Source organism: Peromyscus eremicus, chromosome X, assembly GCF_949786415.1.
Source record: "Peromyscus eremicus chromosome X, PerEre_H2_v1, whole genome shotgun sequence".
Lineage (NCBI taxonomy): Eukaryota > Metazoa > Chordata > Mammalia > Rodentia > Cricetidae > Peromyscus > Peromyscus eremicus.
This window is the reverse complement of record NC_081439.1, coordinates 15,954,722-15,977,690: the sequence shown is the minus strand read 5'-3', so window position 1 is coordinate 15,977,690 and position 22,969 is coordinate 15,954,722. Positions and strand designations below refer to the sequence as shown.

Genomic DNA, 22,969 nt, shown 5'->3' with positions numbered 1-22,969 from the left:
AAGTGTATTGTGAACATAGCTATATATATATGTGATATAAAATGTCTGACAGTGTTTACAAGATGTGGCAGTTGTTTTGAAATGTTTATGTACATATATATATATATATATATATCCATATAGTTCATGGGAATATGGGATTCATTTTAAGGAAATCAATTTCTGTGTTTTCAAACTTCTGTGTTTATTATTTCCTAAACCTGTTCTCCTTCATCACCATACATTTCACAACCTGTTTTCTTTTTATAAAATAAAAGCAAACCTTACAGCAATCCCAAATTTGATAAGAGTTCACTGCCCTGTTGTGTCAAAAACCTCCAGCTGGACAGTTGACAGTGAGGAAATGCAGAGACTGGGTTCAATGTTGAGAAAGTGAGTGATTGTATTCCTAGGAAAGAAATCCTTTTGTGAGACACATACTTCCAAATCTTTGTTTTTGACAAAATGGAAGAAAGGAGTCCAGTGTATTTGGCAGCTGCTAAGTCATGAGAAATTCTGATGATGGACAAGCACGTGGATTTTAGGATGTTTTGAAGGCGATCATATAACCGAGCGACACTGTGATAACAAAATGCTCTTCACTCTCATATACTTATTTATTTCCCAGTGCTGAAATCTATATGAACGAAAACAAAATCAGTGCTGCTTAATTGCTGTCTTACTATAGTAGAAGATCACAGTGCTCCATGGATACATTAACTATTCTTTCAAAACAGCTGTTTATCTCATTAAGGATTACATTTCCAATAACAGTTTTATACTACATTCTGTAAATTATTAATCTATGTTGTTTTGATCAATTTCACACAATAATTATCACAGTAATTATTTTATCGAAGAAAACCTTGTTACTTGGAGCCTTTTAGTATATGTATATTTCTGTTGCAGAGACTATGATAGGGAGGCAAGAAATGATATCACACATAAAGAAATCCATGAAGATAAAATTCTTTGGGGAAAGTGTAATGTAAATCAAGTTCAAGAAGAAATCGGATAAAATGTCTGATGGTGTTTATAAGATGTGGCAGTTGTTTTGAAATGTTTACCATGGGCTGCAACTAATTAAACGTCAAGAAACATTTGAGATGTCAGTTAAAACACACACAAGATTACATACAGTTTTCCAAAATCCTTTTAGATGATATGTAAGTGAAAAGTTCCAGAACATCATGTCTGCTTGGGGCTTATGGGTCTCTTAAATGTCCGAGTCAGGCGCATAGTAAGCTCTCCTCAGGAGACTGGATTTCTTAACTCTTGGAGACTGTCCCACGCCTCTTCAAACAGAAAAATGCCTCCACGGCCCCCATTAAATGTAAGCTTCCCACAACACATTTTGAAAAGATTGCTGGCTCTACTTTCCTTCTGAAATAACATGTTTACGATTTCCTGGCTCTTGTGAGTACAGCAGCAGGGGACACGGCCCAGCAAGTATCTGTGGATTAGGATGTCAAGCCCTTCCCATATGTCAAGGAGTTCTATAGCTTGGTCATCCTTAGTTTCTGCAGTTTGAGGATTCTCCACACTGATTCCCACAGTGGCTCCACCAGTTTGCCATCCCACCAACAGCTGAATGAGGCTTCCCTTTTCCTGACATCCCCTCCAGCAGTTGTTAGTTGTTTTCTTAACCTTAGCCACTGGCTGGGGTAGATTTACACTTCTCTAATTGCTAAGGATGTTAAACACTTTTAAAGATATTTCTTAACCATTTTTATTTCTTCTTTTGAGAACTCTTTGCTCAGATCTGTAGCCCATTCTTTTAAAACATTTCACTTTAATGAAGTTGACATAGCCATATATGATGAGTAGATGCTGAACTGGACAGTAAAGCTTTGAATAAAAAAGAAAAGTGAGTTGTCTAGTGCCGGGGAAAGGTTTAGCCTCATGAACAACTAAGTTGCAGTGAGCAAGTACTCCAACTGCAAAGTACCTGGTTTGTGGGAGGATTGTGTCCCTCATTTCAATTTCCAGGCCTTCTGCAGAGTGTTGGGATTAGAGGGCTCCCTGAAGACAGAGGTCTGGCTTACTTCTTCCCACACCAGCACAGTGCTCATGGGGCACTGAGGTCAGCAGTGCTGAGTGTGTAGAGAGGAGCAGGGTCCCAGGGCTGCCCTTTCCCAGCTGTGGCAGCAAAGACTGGGAAGCCTCAGCCTCACAGCTGGTGACGGGGTGATGGGATACGAGGAGCTGATGGTGCAGAGGACCGTGCAGGGTTCTCGATGTTGTGCTTAGGTGTGTGTGGAGTCCATGGTGAGGATTCCAGCCATTGTGCATGTACTGCAGTACCTAGGCATGGCTTCTATGAGTGCCTCCAGCGGGAATTTCCCAAATCAAAGGAAGTTCCTCTGATTCCGCTCATTGCAAGCAACCTCCTTGTAGTCTGTGGGTCTCACTTTGGCCACGTGTGATTCAGAACGGGACTGAATCAGTCCTGGTGCAGCAGACCCATGTAGGTTCTCTGACTGCCGCTTCTGTCTCTGTGAGCCCCTCCCAGCCCTGCTTAGTTGATTGTGGGGGCCATGATCTCCTGGTGTCCTCCTGGAGCCCATTTTTAAAGTTGATCATTTTTAATTTTTTGTTGTTTGAGTTCTTTGTGTATTCTGGATATTAATCCCCTACCAGATGCCTAGCTGGCAAAGATTCTTTCCCATTTGGTGGGCTTACTCTTCACCCGGTTGATTGTTCCTTTGCTGTACTGAAGCCTTTAGTTTTACGAGTTTCCATTTGTCAATTGCTGGCCTTAATTCCCAAGTACATGGTGTCCTAGTTGGAAAATCCTTTCCTGCACCTATATCTTATAGGGTATTGCCTAGACTTTTTTTTTGTAGCATTTTCAGCATTTCGGGCTTTAAATTGAGGTCTCCCTCCATCTGGACCTGATTTTTGTGCATGGTTACAGATATGGGTCTAATTTCATCCTTTTACATGTGGACACTCATTTTCCCCAGCACCATTGGTTGAAGATGCAGTCTTTCCTCCAGTGTGTAATTTTGGAATCTTTGTCAAATATCAGATGGCTACAATTTTGTCCACTCATGTTTGAGTTTTTTTCCCCATTGATCTACACGTGTATTTTTTGTGTCCATACCACATTGTTTTTAGTATTACAGTTATATAATACATCTTGAAATCTGGCATGATGATCCCTCCAGAGCTGTTTTCTTATTTTCCTTTTTTTTTCCCCTCAGGATTGCTTCGGCTATCCAGAGTCTTTTGTGCTTCAGTTTGAATTTTAGGATTCTCTTCTATTTACGTAAAGAGTGTCATGGGATTCTGATAGGCATTACATGGAATCTGTTAATTGCTTTTGGTAGGGTAGCCATTTTCACAATGTTAATTCAACATGGGATGGTGTTCCATTTTCTACGTGCCTTTCTCAATCTCTTTCTTTAGCAATTTAAAGGTTTCCTTGTAGATGTCTTTGACCTCTTTGGTTATACTTATTCCTACGTTTTTGACGGTATTGTGATTGGGAGTGTTTTCATGATGTCTTTCTCAGCATAGTTGGTGACTGACTTCTGTAAATTGATTTTTATGTCCTTCCACTTGGCCAAAAGTGTTGGACATTTCTGAGGTTTTATGATGGAATTTTTTGGATCTCTTATGTTTAATACCCCATCATCTACAAACAGAGATAATTTGACTTCTTTTCCTATTTGTATCCCTTTAAAATCCTTCTCTTGTATAATGGTACTGTCTAGTTCTTCAAACAACATATTGAAAGGGAGTGGGGTCAGTAGCCAGCCCTGCCTTGTTCCTGTGTTTAATGGGATTGCCTCAAGTTATATGTGTTGGCTCATATATAGCCTTTATCATGTTGAGATATGTTCCCTCCAGTCTTACCACCTCTAGGATTTTTTTTATCAAGAAGGCATGTTAGATTTTGTTAAATCCTTTTCTCAATTTATTGAGATGATTATATAATTTCCATCTTTAAGTCTATATGATTTATTGGCTTACATAGGTTGAATCATGCCTGCATCACTGTGATAAAGTCAATTTTTTTTTTTTTTTTTTTTTTGGTTTTTCGAGACAGGGTTTCTCTGTGTAGCTTTGCGCCTTTCCTGGAACTCACTTGGTAGTCCAGGCTGGCCTCGAACTCACAGAGATCCGCCTGGCTCTGCCTCCCGAGTGCTGGGATTAAAGGCGTGCGCCACCACCGCCCGGCAAGTCAATTGCTTAATGGATGATATTTTTATTATGCCTGTATTTGAAATGACTTATTGATACAACTCAAGAATTCAGAAAAACAAGAACAAACCAAATCCAAATTTGGCAGACAGGATGAAATAATAAAAGTTAGAGCAGAAATTAGTGAAATATAAACTAAGAACCAATAGATCTAATAGCTGGTTCTTTGTAAAGACAAACAAGATTGACTTCCTTTAGCATAGTTAGCCAAAAAATGCAGGAGAAAAGACCCAAATTAATTAAATGAATTAACAGAATCAGAGATGAACAGGAAAGCATTATAACAGATGCTAGAAATTCAGAATATTCTAAGAGAATACTTGAAAAACCTATACTCTATTAAATTAGAAAATCTTAAAGAAATGGATGAATTTCTAGATCCATCTAAACCTCCAAAGTCACAAGAAGAGATCAACAACTTAAATAGACCCGTGATAAATAAGGAGATTGAAACAGCAATAACAGCCTTTAGGCTAAAACAAAACTAGGCTCAGATAGATTTACAGAAGGATTATATTAGACTTTCAAAGAACTACAACCAATACTTCATAAATTATTAAAAAAAATAAGAAACAGAAGGAACATTTCCAAACTCCTTCAATAAAGTAAGTATAAATCTAATACCAAAACGAAGTAAAGACATGAGTAACAAAAATTACTGGCCAATATCCCTAATTATAATAGATAAAAAATTGTCAATAGATATAGTTTCTTAAGCTAGCCAATTTAGGCCATTTGTGGCTATGAGGAAATCAAGAGCATCTGAGAGAACTGAGCCAGTAGGGACAGGGACAGGGACAGGGACAGGTAGTCTGCCAGAGTGTGTGAATTTGAGCCTCCACATTTCTAATTCAGGGTCTCTAAGTGCCTCCTGTTCATGTAGGTTGTGTAGGTAATTTGGGAAACAATAGCAAGAAGACTGAGCTGAATAGGACTGGGCTATTTGGACAACTTTGAAGTGTGTGAGTTACTTGAAACCCTCCTGACTTTGCATTTGTTTAATTTGAGGATCTCTCTCCTAAACTCAGCAGATGCTGTCTGAGAGCAAGATGGAAAACACTGTGGCTGCAGCCCAGGAGTAGAACTGTCCAGCAATGAAGAAAGAAGCTGCAATCATGGCCCACTTCCTTCCGGGGGTCGTTGCTCTAGAGATGATTATTGTAGCTAGAGTCCTCCACCTCAGGTGCAAAACTCCAAGAAGGGAGAACTTGTAGCCAGAGATAGGAGAAGATCGTGAACACTGCCTCCATGTCCTTCTTTGGGTCTGGTAGCCCATCTAAGTCAAATGAAAGGAAATAGAATGCCAGTTTTCAAGAGAAGTGGTGTACAGGGAAAAATTTTATTTGACAGGACTATGTACTGTATTTTTTTCTGAGACTTTATAAGCTTGGTGCATTTTAAATATGTTTTAGCTGGAGACTTCTGGATAAGAATGGTTGATCAAAAGCCCCATTGATTTGACTTGGTGAAAGAAAACAAGTTAGAATAATACACATTATTACTTATTCCTTCATGAAATAATAGGTGCAAATACATTTATTAAGTCAGGTGATGTCTCCATGGAGAAGTGCATAGGAGCAGACATGAAATAGTGCCCATGTACCAAGCAGTGGGTTGAGATAGATGGAAACTACAGGGGAGGTGATGCCCAACACACATTGCCATTGAAGAAACAATTCACTGATGGCCAAGGATTGGACACACTGATGATTATCCTTCAGAACTGAAGGTGTTGAAGCAGCAGTTCAGCCTCAGCATGTAGGGTTCCCCCTGAAGTCAATGGCAAGAGAAAGACAATGGCTTGTATCCTCCCCTCTGCGGTCTTAGTTGAGTTTCTATTGCTGTGACAAAACACCATGACCAAAAAACAAGTTGGGGATGAAAGGGTTTATTCAGTTTACACTTCCACATTACTGTTCATCACTGAGGGAAGTCAGCACAGGTACTCAAACAGGGCAGGATCCTGGAGGCAGGAACTGATGCAGAGGCTGTGGAGAGGTTTGCTTACAGACTTGCTTGCTCTGACTTGCTCAGTCTGCTTTCTTATAGAAGCCAGGACCAGCAGCCCAGGGATGGCACCACCCACCATGGTTTAGGCCCTTCCCCATCAATCACTAATTAAGAAAATGCCTTACAGCTGGACCTCATGGAGGCATTTCTTCAACCGAGGCTCCTTCCTCTCTGATGATTCTAGCTTGTGTCAAGTTGACACACAAAACCAGCCAGTACATCCTCCAACACTTCTATGACAGCCAGAGGGGAGTGTTTCTGCAGAATCTGGGAGAAACCAACAGCCCAATACATCTCAGAGCCTCAACAAGGTTCTCCTTCCTTCCTAATACCAGTGCTGCTGCCAACCCATGGAGAACATTAATGATGGAATGAAGAACTCCATTACTCAGCTCAGCACAGTTGTACTAGAAACCAGCTGGAGAGTTTTCTCTCCGGTCCCGCCAAACCCCAGCCATCCGACAGCCCACTTATAAAATAAACACACAGATGCTTATATTATTTAAACCGTTTGGCCTAATGGCACAGGCTTCTATCTATCTAGTTCTTACATCTTAAATTAATCCATTTCTATAAATCTATACCTTGCCACATGGCTCCTGGCTTACCGGCATCTTCACATGCTGCTTGTCATGGCGGCAGTGTCTCCCCTATTCAGCCTTCCACTTCCCAGAGTTCTCCTCTCTCCTTGTCCCGCCTACTTCCTGCCTGGCCACTGGCCAATCAGTGTTTTATTTATTGACCAATCAGAGCAATTTGACATACAGACCATCCCACAGCACCAGATCTAAAGAGCAATGTGTGTAAACATCACAGCAGCAACACACTGTCCAAAACTGGTTTTATAGGCTTGAACTGGGATCGCAAATTCCACCCTCCTCATCTGCACACTCTGCTTTATCAGCTGTCACAGATGTAGACTGCTGTGATGTTCAAATCCACTGTTCTTTTAGTAAACTTGGTCTTTTGGATATTGTTAAATTTTTTTTTGTTATTTTCTTAAATTTTTTTTAAATTTTATTTTATTTTACAATACAATTCAGTTCCTTACTTAAAATTTTTAATCTTCACTTTCGTATAAGTATCTCATAATAATCTTGTTTTAGTCCATATATTGTTCAGCTGGTTTGGACTGTTCTGTACCCATTCGGGTGTGTACTTGCTACTGTTCTCCCTACGTGGAACCCATATGCTTTCCCTCTCATTTGTACTCCTTCAACTCTCTCCATCTTCCCTGTCTTCTCTTTTCACTTATTAATTGTGATACTTCATAGCTTTAATGATCTTGAAACTCTGTAGACCCTAATCATATCCCAACGTCTCCCCCCTAGCTGTTTCTTTGCTTAGTTTTTTGTCAATCAATTTAATGCTAACCCGTCTTACTCAACCTACTTGAAACATGTACGAAAAACCTTCCACTACTTAGCACTATTTGAAAACCACTTTCAACTGAAAAAAGGCAGATGGTAAAAAATTCTAGTCAGTGAAATGACCCAAAGGCCAAAATATAAGAAATGCAAAAAAGTCAAGGCAGTATGGCTACCCCTAAAAATACCTATTTCACAGTAATGGATACTAATGGGAATGAATTAGACAAAGAATTCAAAACAATGATTATAAGAATATTTGATAAAGTCAATTAGGATACAATTAAACTTCTAAATGAATTAAAATAGAGTATAAACACATAGAAAAGTAAATAAATACAGGAGATGAGACAGGAATTCAACTAAAATATCAAACTGACATTTTAAAAATGAAAAACTTAGTACTTCAAGTAAAAAACTCAGTAGGAAACCTCACTTATGGAATGGATCAAGTGGAAGATATAATATCATCAAGGTCAGACAAGGTTGAACACTCAAACATCAACAAAGATAAATGATAAGAAAATATGAACACAATAGAAGAGCTTATGGGGCACCATTAAAAACCAGAAATACAAGAATCATAGGAATAAAAGAAGGTGAAGAACTTCAGGCTAAAGGCTTAAACAGTATATTAAGCAAAACAATAGCTGAAAAATTCCTAAATTTAGAGGAAGAGATGACAATCCAGATTGAGGAGGAATTTAGAACAACAAACACACAAGACCAGAAAAGAACCTCCCCATATCATATTGTGACTAAAACACCAAGCATAGAGAACAAAGAAAAACATTGAAGGTTACAAGAAAGAAGCACCAAGTCGCATATAAAGACAAGCCTATTCAAATCACAGTAGATTTCTCAACAGAACCCCCAAAGCCAATAGAACATGGAAAGATGAATGCCAAGTATTGAAAGAGAATAATTGCCAACTCAGGCTACTATATTGGGCAAAACTATCTATAATAATTGAAGGAGAAAGATTATTTTTTGTCAGTAACACAAACTAAAGCAATTCATGATCACAAAACCAGCAGTAGAGTAGATACTTAGAGGAATACTTTAGATTGAAGACAAAGATAAACACATCCAGAAGACACCAGTATAGAATAAACCACATTACAAGAACTGAACAGATGAAGAATAGGAAGACACCAAACACTACAAAATCAACACAGTGACAGGAATTAATATACACTTATTAATGATAACTTTCAATATTGATTAACTAAATTCTCCCATTTAAAAGACACAGACTAGCAGATTGATTAAAACACAGAATCCATCTACTGGTTTCTCCAAGGAAAATATTCTATTAACAAAGACAAATGTAACCAAAGGGGGAAAGATGGAAAAAGGCATTCCAAGCAAGTGGAAATAGAAAGCAAGCAAGGATTCCTGCTCTAATATTTGACAAGGTAAACTTTGAACCAAATTACCTGGAAGAAGTAATGAGGGTTATTTCATACTGATGAAAGGAATAACATATGTTATAATTCAAAAATATATGCATTGGTGTACCAAATTTCATAAGGCAAACAGCACTGTGTGTTTAAAAAAAAAAGATTATCCCCAACACAATAATAGCAAGCAACTTTAGTACCTTTATTTCATCAATGGAAAGGTCTTCATGACAAAAAAAATAGAGAAAAACCCCAGTTAAATGCCATAATAGATCAAATGGACCTAATACACATCTACAGACCATTCTATCCATCTCAGCAGCCATGGAAACTTCTCTAAAATAGATCACGTAATAAGACACAAAATAAGTCTTAACACATACAGGAAAATGAAATGACATACAACATTCTATTAAATAGGGGGAAAGTCGAAGCATTTCAATTGAAATCAGAAATAAGACAGGAAGGCATACTTTCTGTACACTTTTTCCCCTTGAGATAGGGTTTCTCTGTGTAACAGGCCTGGCTGTCCTGGAACTCACTCTGTAGACCAGGCTGGTCTCGAAATCAGAGAGATCTGCCTGCTTCTACCTCCTGAGTGCTGGGATTAAAGGCATGTGCCACCACCTCCCGGCCACTTTCTGTACTCTTATTCAACAGTGCTTGAAGTCTTATCTAAAGTAATAAGATAGGAGAGAGAAATAAAAGGGATATAAATAAGAAAGGAAGTTGTCAAAGTATCTCCATTTGCAGATGAGAGGAGTCTACACATAAGAGAGCTTAAGGATTCCATCAGAAAACTCTTAGATCTAATGAACACTCTCTGCACAGTGATAAATACACAATTAACACACAGAAGTCAGTAGCCTTCTTATATACTGTGGTGGTTTCAGTAGGAATGGACCTATAGACTCATAGATTTGAATGCTTGGTCATTAGGGAGTTGCACTATTAGGAGGTGTGGCCTTGTTGGAGGAAGTATGTCACTAGGGGAATGCTTTGAGGTTTCAGAAGTTTAAGCCAGGCCCAGCAGCTCACTCTTTCTTCCTGCTGCACGTAGATCCAGATGTAGAACTCTCAGCTACTTCTCCAAAACCATGTCTGCCTTTGTGTCTGCATGCTTCCCACCACGACGATAATGGACTAGACCTCTGAACTGTAAGCCAGCCCCAATTAAATGTTTTCCTTTATAAGAGTTGCCATGGTCACGGTTTCTTTTCACATCAATAGAACATTGACTCAGACATATACCAATAAGAAATATACTGAGAAATAAATTAGAAAAAACAGTTTCAGAATTGCCTCAAAAATTACCTTGGAATAAGCCTCATCATGGAAGTGAAAGACCTCTACAATTAAAAATTTAAAATACTGCAGAAATAATGGAAGAAGACACTAGAAGATGAAAAGACTTCCTATACGTATGAATTGGAAGATATAATACTGTGGAAATGGATATTTTGTCATAAACATTCTACAGTTATAGTGCAATTCCTTTAAAATTTCAGTCTCATTCTTCAGAGCAATGGGGGGGCATGTATTAAAATTCATATGCAAGCATAAAAGACCCTGGATAGCCAAAGCAATCTTGAGCAAAAAGTACAAAGTCATAAAAACAGCATGGCACTGGCACAAAACCAGCTCGATGGAATAGAAAGAATAGATGATCTAGATATAAACCCTTGCAGATACAGCCACCTGATTTTTATAAAGTTGCAAAATATACATAAAAAGAAAAGACAGTCTTTTCAACAAATAATGGTGAGAAAACAATGTCCCTATGTGGAAGAATGAAACCAGATTCCTTTTTCTTACCTTACACAAAACTCAATTCCAAATGAATCGAAGACCTTAATGAATACCTGAAACTCTGAAGCTGTTATAGGCAAAAGTAAGACAAAAATTTCAAGATATAGGCATAGAGGGTCAGAGAGATGGCTCAGTGAGTAAAAATGCTTGCCATGCAAGCTTGAGTTGAATTCTCTCCCTGGAGCCCATGGTGGAAGGAGAGATTGATTCCTGAAGGTTGTTTTCTGAACACACAAATATTCTGTGGCACTTATATACCCATACATATACAATATACCATAATAGTAAATGATTTCAATATATATGGGCTGGTGAAATTGTTCAGTGGTAAGGGCACTTGCTACCAAGCCTGGAAAACCTGAGTTTGAGCCCTAAGACCCATGTAGTGGAAGGAGAGAACTGACTCTCAAAAATTGTTCTGACCTTCACATACATGCTGTAGCACAGGTATGTGCATCTTCACATACAGTAAATAAACAATGTAATTTAATTAAAAAAAGATATAGGTACTGGGCAGTGGTGGCACACACCTTTAATCCTAGCACTTGGGAGAAAGAGGCAGGCAGATCTCTGTGAGTTCGAGGCCAGCCTGGTCTACAGAGTGAGTTCCAGGACAGCCAGGACTATTACACAGAGAAACCCTGTCTAAATAAGAAAAGCAAAGCAAAACAACCAAAAGATATAAGCGGTTTGGAGAGATGGCTCAGTGGTTAAGAGCATTTGTTGTTCTTGCAGAGGACCTGGGATCAATTCCCAGCACCTACATGGTGGCTCATAACTGTCCATAATTCCAGTTACAGAGAATCCAATACCCTCTTCTGACCTCCATGGGCGCCTGGCATTCATGTGGTGCATATATATACATGCAAGCAAAACACTCACATAAATAAATTAAATTAAAATAAAATAAAATTTAGAAAGATACAGGCATAGAAAAAGACTCTTTGAATAAGACTCCAGTTGCTTAAGAAATAACATGAATGGGATTTCCTGAAATTAAAAAGCTTTAACACAGCAATGAAATGGTTAATCAAGAGAAGAGACAGCCGAGAGAACAAGAGAAAACCTTTGCTAACTATACATCTGAAAGAGGATTAATATCTAGAACATGTATAGAATCCATAAACTATGAAACAAGAAACCAAACAATCCAATCAATAAATGGGGTCATGAATAGATAGTTCTCCAAAGATGAAGGTGCAAACAGCTAATAAACATGTGAAAACATGCTCAATCTCAGGAGCCACTAGAAAAATTAAAATTAAAATTACATTGAGAGCTGGGCATGGTGGCACACAACTTTAATTCCAGAACTTGTAAGGGAGGCAGAGGCAGAGACAATAGAGATGGAGGCAGATAGATCTTTGTGGTTTTTTTAAAATAAATATATATGTATATATTTAAAAATGTATATATAATACTTTTATTGTATATAATAAAAATAAAAAATAAGAGATTTTTAAAAAGGAAGAGCCTTATGTTGTTGTTTTTACTCTTTTGGGGTGCCAGCCAACCAGCTTCCAATTAAATCACCCACGGAGGCTTATTCTTAATTATGAATGCCTGGTCTTAGATTAGCCTGGTGGTCTAATAAAGAACTAAATGGCCAATAGCAAGGCAGGAGAAAGGATAGGTGGAGCTGTCAGGCAGAGAGGATATATAGAAGGAGAAATCTGGGAGGAGGAGGAAAAAAGAAGGAGTGAGAGAAGGAGGAGACATCAGGGGCCAGCTACCCAGCTACCCAGCAAACCACGGAGTAAGAGTAAAATTTACCTAAGTAAGAGAATGGAGAAAAGCCCCAAGGTCAAAGACAGGTGGGATAATTTAAAGTTAAGGAAAGCTGATAAGAAACAAGCTAATCTAAGATCTCTGTGGTTTTGAGGCTAGCCTGGTCTACATATAGAGTTCCAGGCCAGCCAGGTTCACATGATAAGACTTTATTTCAAAATAAAACCAACAACAAAGTCCATTGAAATTCTATCTCACCCCACCCCATTCAAAATGGCAGTCATTAAGAAAACAACAAACGATGATAAGGATGCAGCGAAGGGAACCCCTGTGGGGATGTAAATCAGTGCATCCACTACGGAAATCAGTGTGGAATTTCCACACAAAACGAAACATAGAGGCTGAAGAGATGGCTCAGCAGCTATGAGTACTAACTGCTTTTGCAGAAGACTGGGATTCAATCCTCAGCACCTGAATGGCAGCTCACAATTATCTGTAGCTCCAGTTCTGGGCAAACTGATGCCCTCTTATGACCTCCATGGGCTCTTACGTGAATGTGATGTGCACACACATAGGCAGACACAAGTGTGCACATGTGCCCACTTGTACACACAAACAAAATAAAATAAGTTAAAAATATGTTTTATAAAGAAAATAACGTAAAAAATTATTCTAAAAGTAGACCATCGCATGACCCAGCTAGACCACTCCTGGGTATTTAGGAAAAGGACTCCAAGTCAACACATCACAGAGATACTTGCACATCAGTGCTTATCTCAGCAGTACTTACAATAGCTAAATCATGGAACCAACACAGGTGTCTGTTAACAGAGACATGGATAAAGAAAATGTAAGACTGCACTGTAATTTTTCAGTCATGAAGACTGTGATTATACTATTTGCAGGAAGATGGGTACAACTGGAACCAATCTTGTTAAGCAAATTGTGTCAGTTTCAGAAAGACAAGTATTGAATGTTTTCCTGTCATTTGTGACTTGGAATTTATATAGATAGACAAAAACTTCAAATGTGCATAAAACATGAAATCAGAAGAGAAACCATCTTGGGAACAAAGGGAACAGCCAGAGTGATGAGCGAGCGTCGAGAAAGTTGAGGGTAGTGCAGTAGAGGGGGTGATATGCTCAAAATACATTACACATCTGCACAGAAGTGACCTTATTTCACCCAGTACCATTAACAATGAATACTACAGCAGAACAATAGAAATAAGAAAGGAACAAAAGAAAAGGGTAGAAGGGAAGAAAGAAAGAAAGAAGGGAAGGAAGAAAGGAGGGAGGGAAGAAAGGAAGAAAGGAAGAAAGGAAGAAAGAAAGAAAGAAAGGAAGGAAGGAAGGAAGGAAGAAAGAAAGGAAGATGTTTAATTGCTCAGTTTGTCTCTTGGGACATGCCTAATGGTATAATTTTTCCTTGTGAAGGTGTGATGTGCTAATATTTTGTTATAGACACAAACTGGCAGATGCTGAACCAAGACTTTGTTCTTCCTTAGCTGGGTTCCAGTGCACAGCTGTGGAGGAGTAAGCACTCTGTGGTAGCTGCTGTGGATGCAAGCCGAACAGTAAATAGAAAAGGACTAACTAGTCTCCCCCTAGGCAGGCGGAGGTTGCCTGCTTTGTGTACAGTCTGACACATTTCAAGACATTTTACCTTTGCTTAGGTCCTAAGTTCCTTACATGATTGCAATAGATGAATACCTGTTTACAATAGTCTTTATCTGAAAATTGGAGACTTCAAGAGACCAATGTATTAGTTACTTTGCTGTAATAAAACACCATGACTAAGAATTTATAGAAGAGAGATTTATTATGGCTTACAGTTGTGGTGGTTTGAAAGAGAATGCCCCCCCCCCCCCCGTAGGCTCATAGATTTGCATTCTTAGTCACCAGGAACTGGCATTATTTGAAAGGTTTAGGAGGTGTGGCCTTGTTGGAGGAAGTGTGTCACTGGGTGTCTCAGCTAGGGTTTCTATTGCTGTGAGGAAACACCATGACCAAAAAGCAAGTTGGGGAGGAAAGAGTTTATTTGGTTTACACTTCCACATTGTTGTCCATCACTGAAGGAAGTCAGCACAGGAACTCAAATAGAGCAGGATCCTGGAGGCAGGACACAGAGGCCATAGAGGGGTGTGGCCTCTGCTTACTGGCTTGCTTCCCCTGGCTTGCACAGCTTGCTTTCTTATAGAACCCAGGACCAGCAGCCCAGGGATGGCACCACCCACCATGGGCTGGGCCCTCCCCCCATGGATCACTAATTGAGAAAATGCCTGCAGCTGGATCTCATGGAGGCATTTCCTCAACTGAGGCTCCTTCCTCTCTGATGATTCTAGCTTGTGTCAAATTGACACACAAAACCAGCCAGTACACTGGAGGTAGGGTTTGAGGTTTCCAAAGCCCATGCCAAGACCAGAGTCTCTCTCTTTGCCTATGGATCAGGATGTAGCTCAGTACTGCTCCAGCGCCTGTCTGCATGCCTCTGTGCTCCTTGCCTTGACAGTAAGGGACTAACCTTCTGAAACTATAAGCAAGCCCCAATTAGTGCTTTCTTTTCATAAGAGTTGCTGTGATCAAGATGTCTCTTCATAGCAAAGGAACACTTACTAAGACCCGGTTCCAGAAGGCTAATAGTCCATCGTGGTGGAGATGCAGCAGCCAGCAAGCAGGACTGCTGGAGCAGGAAGCTAAGAGCTCACATCTTGAAGGGCAAGCAGAAGCAGAGAGAGGAAACTGAAGTGGCAGGGGGATTTTTGTTCTGAGAGTCGGCCCAAGCTACCCACTTCACCCAGCAAGGCCATGCTTTCTAAACATCCCCCCAAAGCACCGCCAACCTCCCAAAGCACCACCAACCCCCCAAAGCACTACCAACTTGGGTCCAGGTATTCAAATACAGGAGCCTATGGGAGACAGTCTCATTGAAATGCCAATTTGAGGGTCATTGTGGAGCTGATTTTGTTAGGTAGTATACAAGTTTACCCCGGCCCCTCCATGCTGTCATTTGTAATGTTTGAATCGTTGGGATTAAAGTTCTGGTTACAAATGATTTAACTTGAAAGTCTGGTGTTCTTTGCAAACTCAAATCTGCCAGCTTGGTACCAAGACCAGGAATCACATTCCTATTGGAAGCCATACTTACATTTTCTCACAAAGTGCTTTTGAATTAATGAAGTACTAGCACAATTGCATAATTATCAGCCGAACGTGTTGTTGTCTCGGTTCTTATCCTACAGAAATGCAAACTGAGGGGTACAGGGATTGCTCTTTTTGAGGGAAGCACAATTTGGTTGTCACCTAAGTGATTGTTAGTTGTAACTCTTTTTTTTTAGTCTTTTTTTTAAATTTTTATTTTGCAATACAATTCAGTTCTACATATCAGCCACAGATTCCCTTGTTCTCCCCCCTCCCGCCCCCCTCACCTTCCCCCCAGCCCGCCTCCCATTCCCATCTCCTCCAGGGCAAAGCCTTCCCCACAGACTGAGATCAACCTGGTAGACTCAGTCCAGGTAGGTCCAGTCCCCTCCTCCCAGGCCGAGCCAAGTGACCCTGCATAGGCCCCAGGTTTCAAACAGCCGACTCATGCAATGAGCACAGGACCCGGTGCCACTGCCTGGATGCCTCCCAAACAGATCAGGCCAATCACCTGTCTCACCCACTCAGAGGGCCTGATCCAGTTGGTGACCCCTCAGCCATTGGTTCATATTTCATGTGTTTCCATTCACTTGGCTATTTGTCCCTGTGCTTTATCCGACCTTGGTCTCAACAATTCTCTCTCATATAAACCCTCCTCATTCTCGCTAATTGGACTCCCAGAGATCCACCCGGGGCCTAGTCATGGATCTCTGCATCCAGATCCCTCAGTAGTTGGATGAGGTTTCTAGCACGACAATTAGGGTGTTTGGCCATCCCATCACCAGAGTAGGTCAGTTCGGACTGTCTCTCGACCATTGCCAGCAGTCTGTTGTGGGGGTATCTTTGTGGATTTCTGTGGGCCTCTCTAGCACTTTGTTTCTTCCTATTCTCATGTGGTCTTCATTTACCATGGTCTCCTATTCCTTGTTCTCCCTCTCTGTTGTTGATCCAGCTGGGATCTCCCGCTCACCCAAGCTCTCTTTCCCTCAACCCTCCCCCCCCCCTTTTTTTTTTTAAGGAGATGAAGCTACTTCACGGTCTGCGATACCCAGTGACTTAACAATTTAAAATAAGCAGAAACCTGACACAACTCGAAGTAAGTTGCCTATAGGCTTTTTTATCTTTAGCATAAAAAATTTTGGAAAGTTTTAAATGTCGCTTCCATTTCTGTATGGCATAGGGGATACCTAGATTTTCATCATGAAGTAAAGCCCACAGTGTGGTTCCAATGTAATGGCGCACAATTGGTTATCAAGGCACACATAGCCTGCCCCTGAGAAATCTGGAGGAGTTATGACTTCAGGTGGTTTTGTTGTGTTGTTGTTGAATTAGATTAAGTCATAACTTGGCCCTTTGCCCTGCAGATCCCCATTCAGCATTAAAAAAAAATCACACCAAACCTTTCTTTATTAATTAGTGAGCAGATGACAGAAAAGGGGAGAAAAAGCATCAGTGGCAGCATTTCAGGCTTGACCCCTCAGTCCCAGGAGAACCTCCCATCCACCTAAGCATTCCCATGCCCAGTGGCCGTATCCTAATGATGTTCTGTATAAGATCAATCAATTGGCCCAAGTAGGAGAGAATACATAAGATAAGGGAGTTGAATGTTACAAATGTGGAACATCAAAGACACAGAAGTACAAATTCAAGATGGAAACTTAGAGTTAAAGCAATCAAAGGTCCAGAGATAACAATGTTCAAACGTGTCCTTGATAATAGTATATACACTGCTCTACCAAGAATACAATTGTATGATAGAAGCTTCCAAGACCATAGAGCTTTGGAGACAATCTGAGCTCTAGTCTCTATAATGATGTTGACATGCTGTTTGAGTTATGTGAAACTATATAGAATGTTAGTCTAAAAATACATTTAGACTTTATTATTTGATTCATGTTCATTTTACAAATTAATGGCCTCTACTATGTCATCTTCATATATGTGTGTATCACACATCGAATGTCCACCCTTCATTCTATGCTATCGTTGAGGCCCCCGCCACCCCGCCACCTCCCCACCCCCCACCCCGGTCCCTACTAGTCTCTCCTCTTGTTTCAGGTCATTTTTGACCTGGGCTGGAGTTACATATAACTGTGAACCATCCTATAGGTGCTGGGAATTGAACATGGGTTCTCTGCACGAGCAGCAAATGCTCAACCACTGAACTAGCTCATCATCTTCCAGCCATTTATTATTTATTTATTTATTTTTATTTATTCTTTGTGTCTTTCACATCGTGTCCCCCTGTCCCACTCATCTCTCTCCCCACCCCAAAATAAAACAAAATAAAATTTAAGAGGAAAAGGGGGGGGAAAAAGAAAGAAAAAAGGAAGAACGGAAAATCTGGTCATGGAAGCTGCGGTGTGACACAGTGAGTCACACAGTAAACCATATATTTTTACATGAAGGCATTTATCAAAAAGAATCACTGGTCTGGTTCGAGGCCCCTGGTCTCTGCTGCTCCATCGATGCTGGGCCCTCACTGAGACTCTTCCTGGACATCCCATTGCTGCCCTGTGTCTCGGAGATCCTGCAGCCCTGGGTCCACAGGACTGATCCCCAGCCTCACCGTGCTCCAGCAGGTCACAGATGGGGTAGATGTTTCCTCCAATAATTTTTAAGAACAAATATAAGTTGCTTGTTCGATGAAAAGCATGTAAACATATGTGGGAGATAAAGATGTTTGACTAGGGGCATGTGGTGTGCCACTGTGGAAGAAGCACAGAGTTTCCAATATACAGCTTTGTGACACTATAAGACAATTACCAAAAGAAAGTAGTGTTGAACAGGCCTGTGACTAGAGGACTGTGAATTAGAGAGGAGTACAATCAAAACATTTGTGCGTTGCCTTCTGGATGAGCATGAAACACGAGTGTGAATATGAATTAATAGTGATGCAAGAGTGATCTGGGAAGGAGCATCCTCTGGAGTCTCTTTCATGTAGCCATTATTAAGTGTCCTGGCTGATGCTAGCCCACAGGGGGCCAATAGGAAGCAAAAGGGCTCATTATGAGCCCCGCCAGGGGTTCAGCTCAAAGCCACATGAATCAAGTGTTTGTGGGAGCAGGTGCCAGCCTAGGAATGAAGAGTGACCAACCAACTGGCTTGAGAAAATGAAAATTTCCTGGGAAATAGAGTGGAAGAAGAAGTGCTGAATTTTTGAGGAGATGAAACATCAAAGATTAGCAGAATGTCTTCTTTTCTTCTCATTCATGTTTTTGTCTTGTTCAATTAAATGTTCACAAAACAGGGGATAGTACTGCACCCGCTCCTGCCCTCAGACTCACCAAGTTGACTTCTTTTTGGTTTTTCCAGACAGGGTTTCTCTGTGTAGCCCTGGCTGTCCTGGAACTCACTCTGTAGCTCAGGCTGGCCTTGAACTCACAGAGATCCGCCTGCCTCTGCCTCCCGAGTGCTGGGACTAAAGGTGTGCACCACCACCGCCAGAATGTTCCTAATTCTTTTCTTTCACACGTGTGAAATTCAGTACCCTGAACTTGTTTTTTTCTTATAAGTTTTATATTTTCATTGCACATTAATGTATCCATAAGTAATACTGTCTATTGTTCTCCAATTAAGTATAAATAGTATCGTGTAATTTGATCATTCTATAACTTGATTGTTTTTCACTCAAGATTATACTTTCATCTGTAATAGTGTCTGTCCTTTTCATTCATTACTACCACAGAACAGATAATAAATACTTTATTAATAGTCATCGCTCTGGTTTCTTATTTTTCCCAGTGAGCATTCCTTTGCATTTTTCCCTATACACACACGAGCAAGAATTTCTTTCAGAAATGTATTTCAGAGTGTGATTACAAGAAGGAACATTTTGATGAGCATGGTTGACATAAGAATGTGTCACTAATTTATTTAAAAGCCATTTATTGAGCACCTGATAGGCACTTGAAATATGATGGTTAATGAGAGTTAGTCTTGATGTTAGTGCTTTCTACTGCTAATGTGCATATGAATCACCTAGGAGTCTTGTTGAAATGCAGATTTTAGTTCATCATAGCTGAGTGGGACATGAGATTCTGTATTTTTTTTCAGTCTCCCAAGTAATTTTAATGCTGCTGGTATAGAGACCACACTTTGAAAAGCCAGATATCTGAGGATACCTCCATGCAAAATGTACCAAGGAGTATGGGTAGTACGTACAGTACATGCAACAGCATTGTCTGAGGACTGTGTGGCCTTTGAGTAAGTATGAATGTGTGACATTTAGGTGATCAGAGCTGACAGCTGGATAAGGGAGACATGAAACTTGATGACTAAATCTGAATGAATGTGTGTGACATTTCAATAAGTGTGGGTAGCATGTAAGTGTGTGTGTGTGTGTGTGTGTGAGAGAGAGAGAGAGAGAGAGAGAGAGAGAGAGAGAGAGAGAGAGAGAGGAGAGAGGAGAGAGGGAGAGGGAGAGGGAGAGGGAGAGGGAGAGGGAGAGGGAGAGGGAGAGAGCGTTAGTGAGCTGAAGGAATGTGTATGACACCTTGAGTGTATGAGACCTGAGGGAATGTATGACAGTGGACTAACTGAAGATTCTGTGAATATTATAAGTAGGTTATTGTGGTGAGTAGTAATGTAGATAGGTCTAGTAAATTATGCATCTCCTATACGAATTCTCATTTATAGCTGAGAATCACCTCCAATATTTAGCATACGGACGTAGTATGTAACTTTATCTAATCTTTAAGTGACCCTAGACATAAGTAGCCGACCATTTCTTAGGCTGAAGTTGATTCCATGTCTTGGCTGGAGAAGATGACAAATATTTAGCTGCCTTTTGGGGGTGTTTTCAGGTGGCAGTTCAAGCAGGCTCCAAGCAGATGAGTTCTCCAGCCCTAAGCCACCCTTCCCAGTTCTGGTGCTGCAGTGGTGCATCACAGGCGCCTTTCTGTGCAGCCAATCGTCATATAGTTACAGTCCTCACTTTCTCCAGTCTCTGCTCAAGGCAGATGAGCAGCGTCAGAAGCTAGAATGGTAGCAGATGGTGCTGTAAGATGATCAGGGGCCTAGGTAGGGTATTGACCAGGGGGAATAACAAGCCTGAGTCAGCTGCTTCCGGTTCCTAGATGCCATCAAGATAAAGAATAGAAATTCCAATGAGTTTTGGAGGTAGCCAGGAGGGAAGACTCATTAGTATCATCTTTAATCTAGTATGTCAGGACTGGAAAAGACACTGGAATTCATCTGAAATCAACTGTTCATTCCAAGAAACATCACTTCCCACTCTCTGTCAAAATGCTTGTCAAGGAAGAATCCATCTTTGTACAGCTCTGTGTTTGGAAAACTCATTCTAATTTAGTGGGTTGACAACCAAACCCCCAACCTGAAATAAAACTTTCTCTTAGCGTCCTTTTTCCTGGTGTCTAAAACACCACCATTGGTGAGAGGCATTTCTCGGGTTAAGAGACTAATCTCTCACAGACACAGCACTCATCAGTCTCCTAGTGAGCTGAGTTTCTCAAATGATTCTTTTCCAGGAGGTCAAGTTTTGGAAAGAAGGTAAAGGCACCTATTGAACTTCAGCTTGGTAGGTTTCCTCTGTCTGGAGAGTGTCTTCTCAAGTTCCGTCATTCTAGGGCACAAAGCCCCAGATGACAAGGACTCAGTTTCAGAATCCAAACTGGATTGAGAGCTCCTTCCCATAGACCTTCAGAGGTGATTCCTGCTCTCCAAGCCTTAACTTCCGCCTTCTTGTCCTCTATAGTACTACCTGATTTCCTGAAACCTCACTCTGACACCATAGCCTGCCTCTTCTCAGAACTGTTCAGCAATGATTCGTCGCCAACAGTGCAAGCCTGGCAATCAGGAAAGAGTTAGCAAAGAGAGGGTGAAGATCTATGGACACAAATTCACGGTCGATATCCCCAGCGACACTCTATTGGAGAAAATTTGAGATTTCCTTTCCCAGCAGGTATCAATTGCAAATCCCTTCTTGGTTAGGGGTGGCAGTTTTTTGAGGGGGCCTATTGCTTCCAACACGTAGGATGGTACCTGACCCATATAAAGCAATCAATACTTATTTTTTGCGTGACATTCATATGCGTTGCTTCTAGAATGCTTGAAGTTATTTTATTTCATCCTTGAACTCCAAGGTCACTTGCAATCACTTACTCTTCCAGGTAGCCTATGAACAGTCTTCGATCTGTTCCTTAGTTACAACTGGTGTAGAGCCTATTGCGCTGTTTTGAAGCTGTTGTTTATCCTTAAAATTCTTTGGATTCTCGCTCATACGAACCCTCCTCTTTCTCGCTAATTGGACTCCTGGAGCTCCACCTGGGGCCTGGCCGTGGATCTCTGCATCCAGATCCCTCAGTCGTTGGATGGGGTTTCTAGCACGACAATTAGGGTGTTTGGCCATCCCATCACCAGAGTTGGTCAGTTCGGACTGTCTCTCGACCATTGCCAGCAGTCTGTTGTGGGGGTATCTTTGTGGATTTCTGTGGACCTCTCTAGCACTTTGTTTCTTCCTATTCTCATGCCGTCTTCATTTACCATGGGTCTCCTATTCCTTGTTCTCCCTCTCTGTTGTTGATCCAGCTGGGATCTCCCACTCACCCAAGCTCTCTTTCCCTCGACCCTCGCCCAGAATTGTTGAGACCAAGGTTCGATAAAGCACAGGGACAAATAGCCAAACAAATGGAAACACATGAACTATGAACCAATGGCTGAGGGGTCCCCAACTAGATCAGGCCCTCTGAGTAGGTGAGACAGTTGATTGGCTTGATCTGTTTGGGAGGCATCCAGGCAGCTGGACCAGGTCCTGTGCTCATTGCATGAGCTGGCTGTTTGAAACCTGGGGCCTATGCAGGGTCGCTTGGCTTGGCCTGGGAGGAGGGGACTGGACCTGCCTGGACTGAGTCTACCAGGTTGATCTCAGTCCTCGGGGGAGGCTTTGCCCTGGAGGAGGTGAGAATGGGGGGGGGGGCTGGGAGGAAGGGGAGGGGGGGGCGGGAGGGGGGAGAACAAGGGAATCCATGGCTGATATGTAGAACTGAATTGTATTGTAAAATAAAATTAAAAAAAAAATCTTTGGATTCATTTCCTCCTCAACACCCATCGCCCTCGCCCTAGATCAGGCTTCATCACGTTGCAGCTTTCTTTCTTTCTCTCTCTCTTTCTTTCTTTCTTTCTCCCTTCCTTCCTTCCTTCCTTCCTTTCTTTCTTTCTTTCTTTCTTTCTCTCTCCCTTCCTTCCTTCTTTTCTTTCTTTCTTTCCTTTTCTCTTTCCTTTCCTTTCCTTTCATTTTCTTGCCCCTTCCTTCCTTCCTTCCTTCCTTCCTTCCTTCCTTCCTTCCTTCCTTCCTTCCTCCCTT

The 22,969-nt window shown here is 41.0% G+C and overlaps 1 pseudogene; it reads left to right on the top strand.

Moving 5' to 3' along the window:
- LOC131899704 (polypyrimidine tract-binding protein 1-like) overlaps positions 1–21,550 on the top strand; it is a 33,721-nt pseudogene extending 12,171 nt beyond the window's left edge.
- Positions 21,551–22,969: the final 1,419 nt, after the last annotated feature.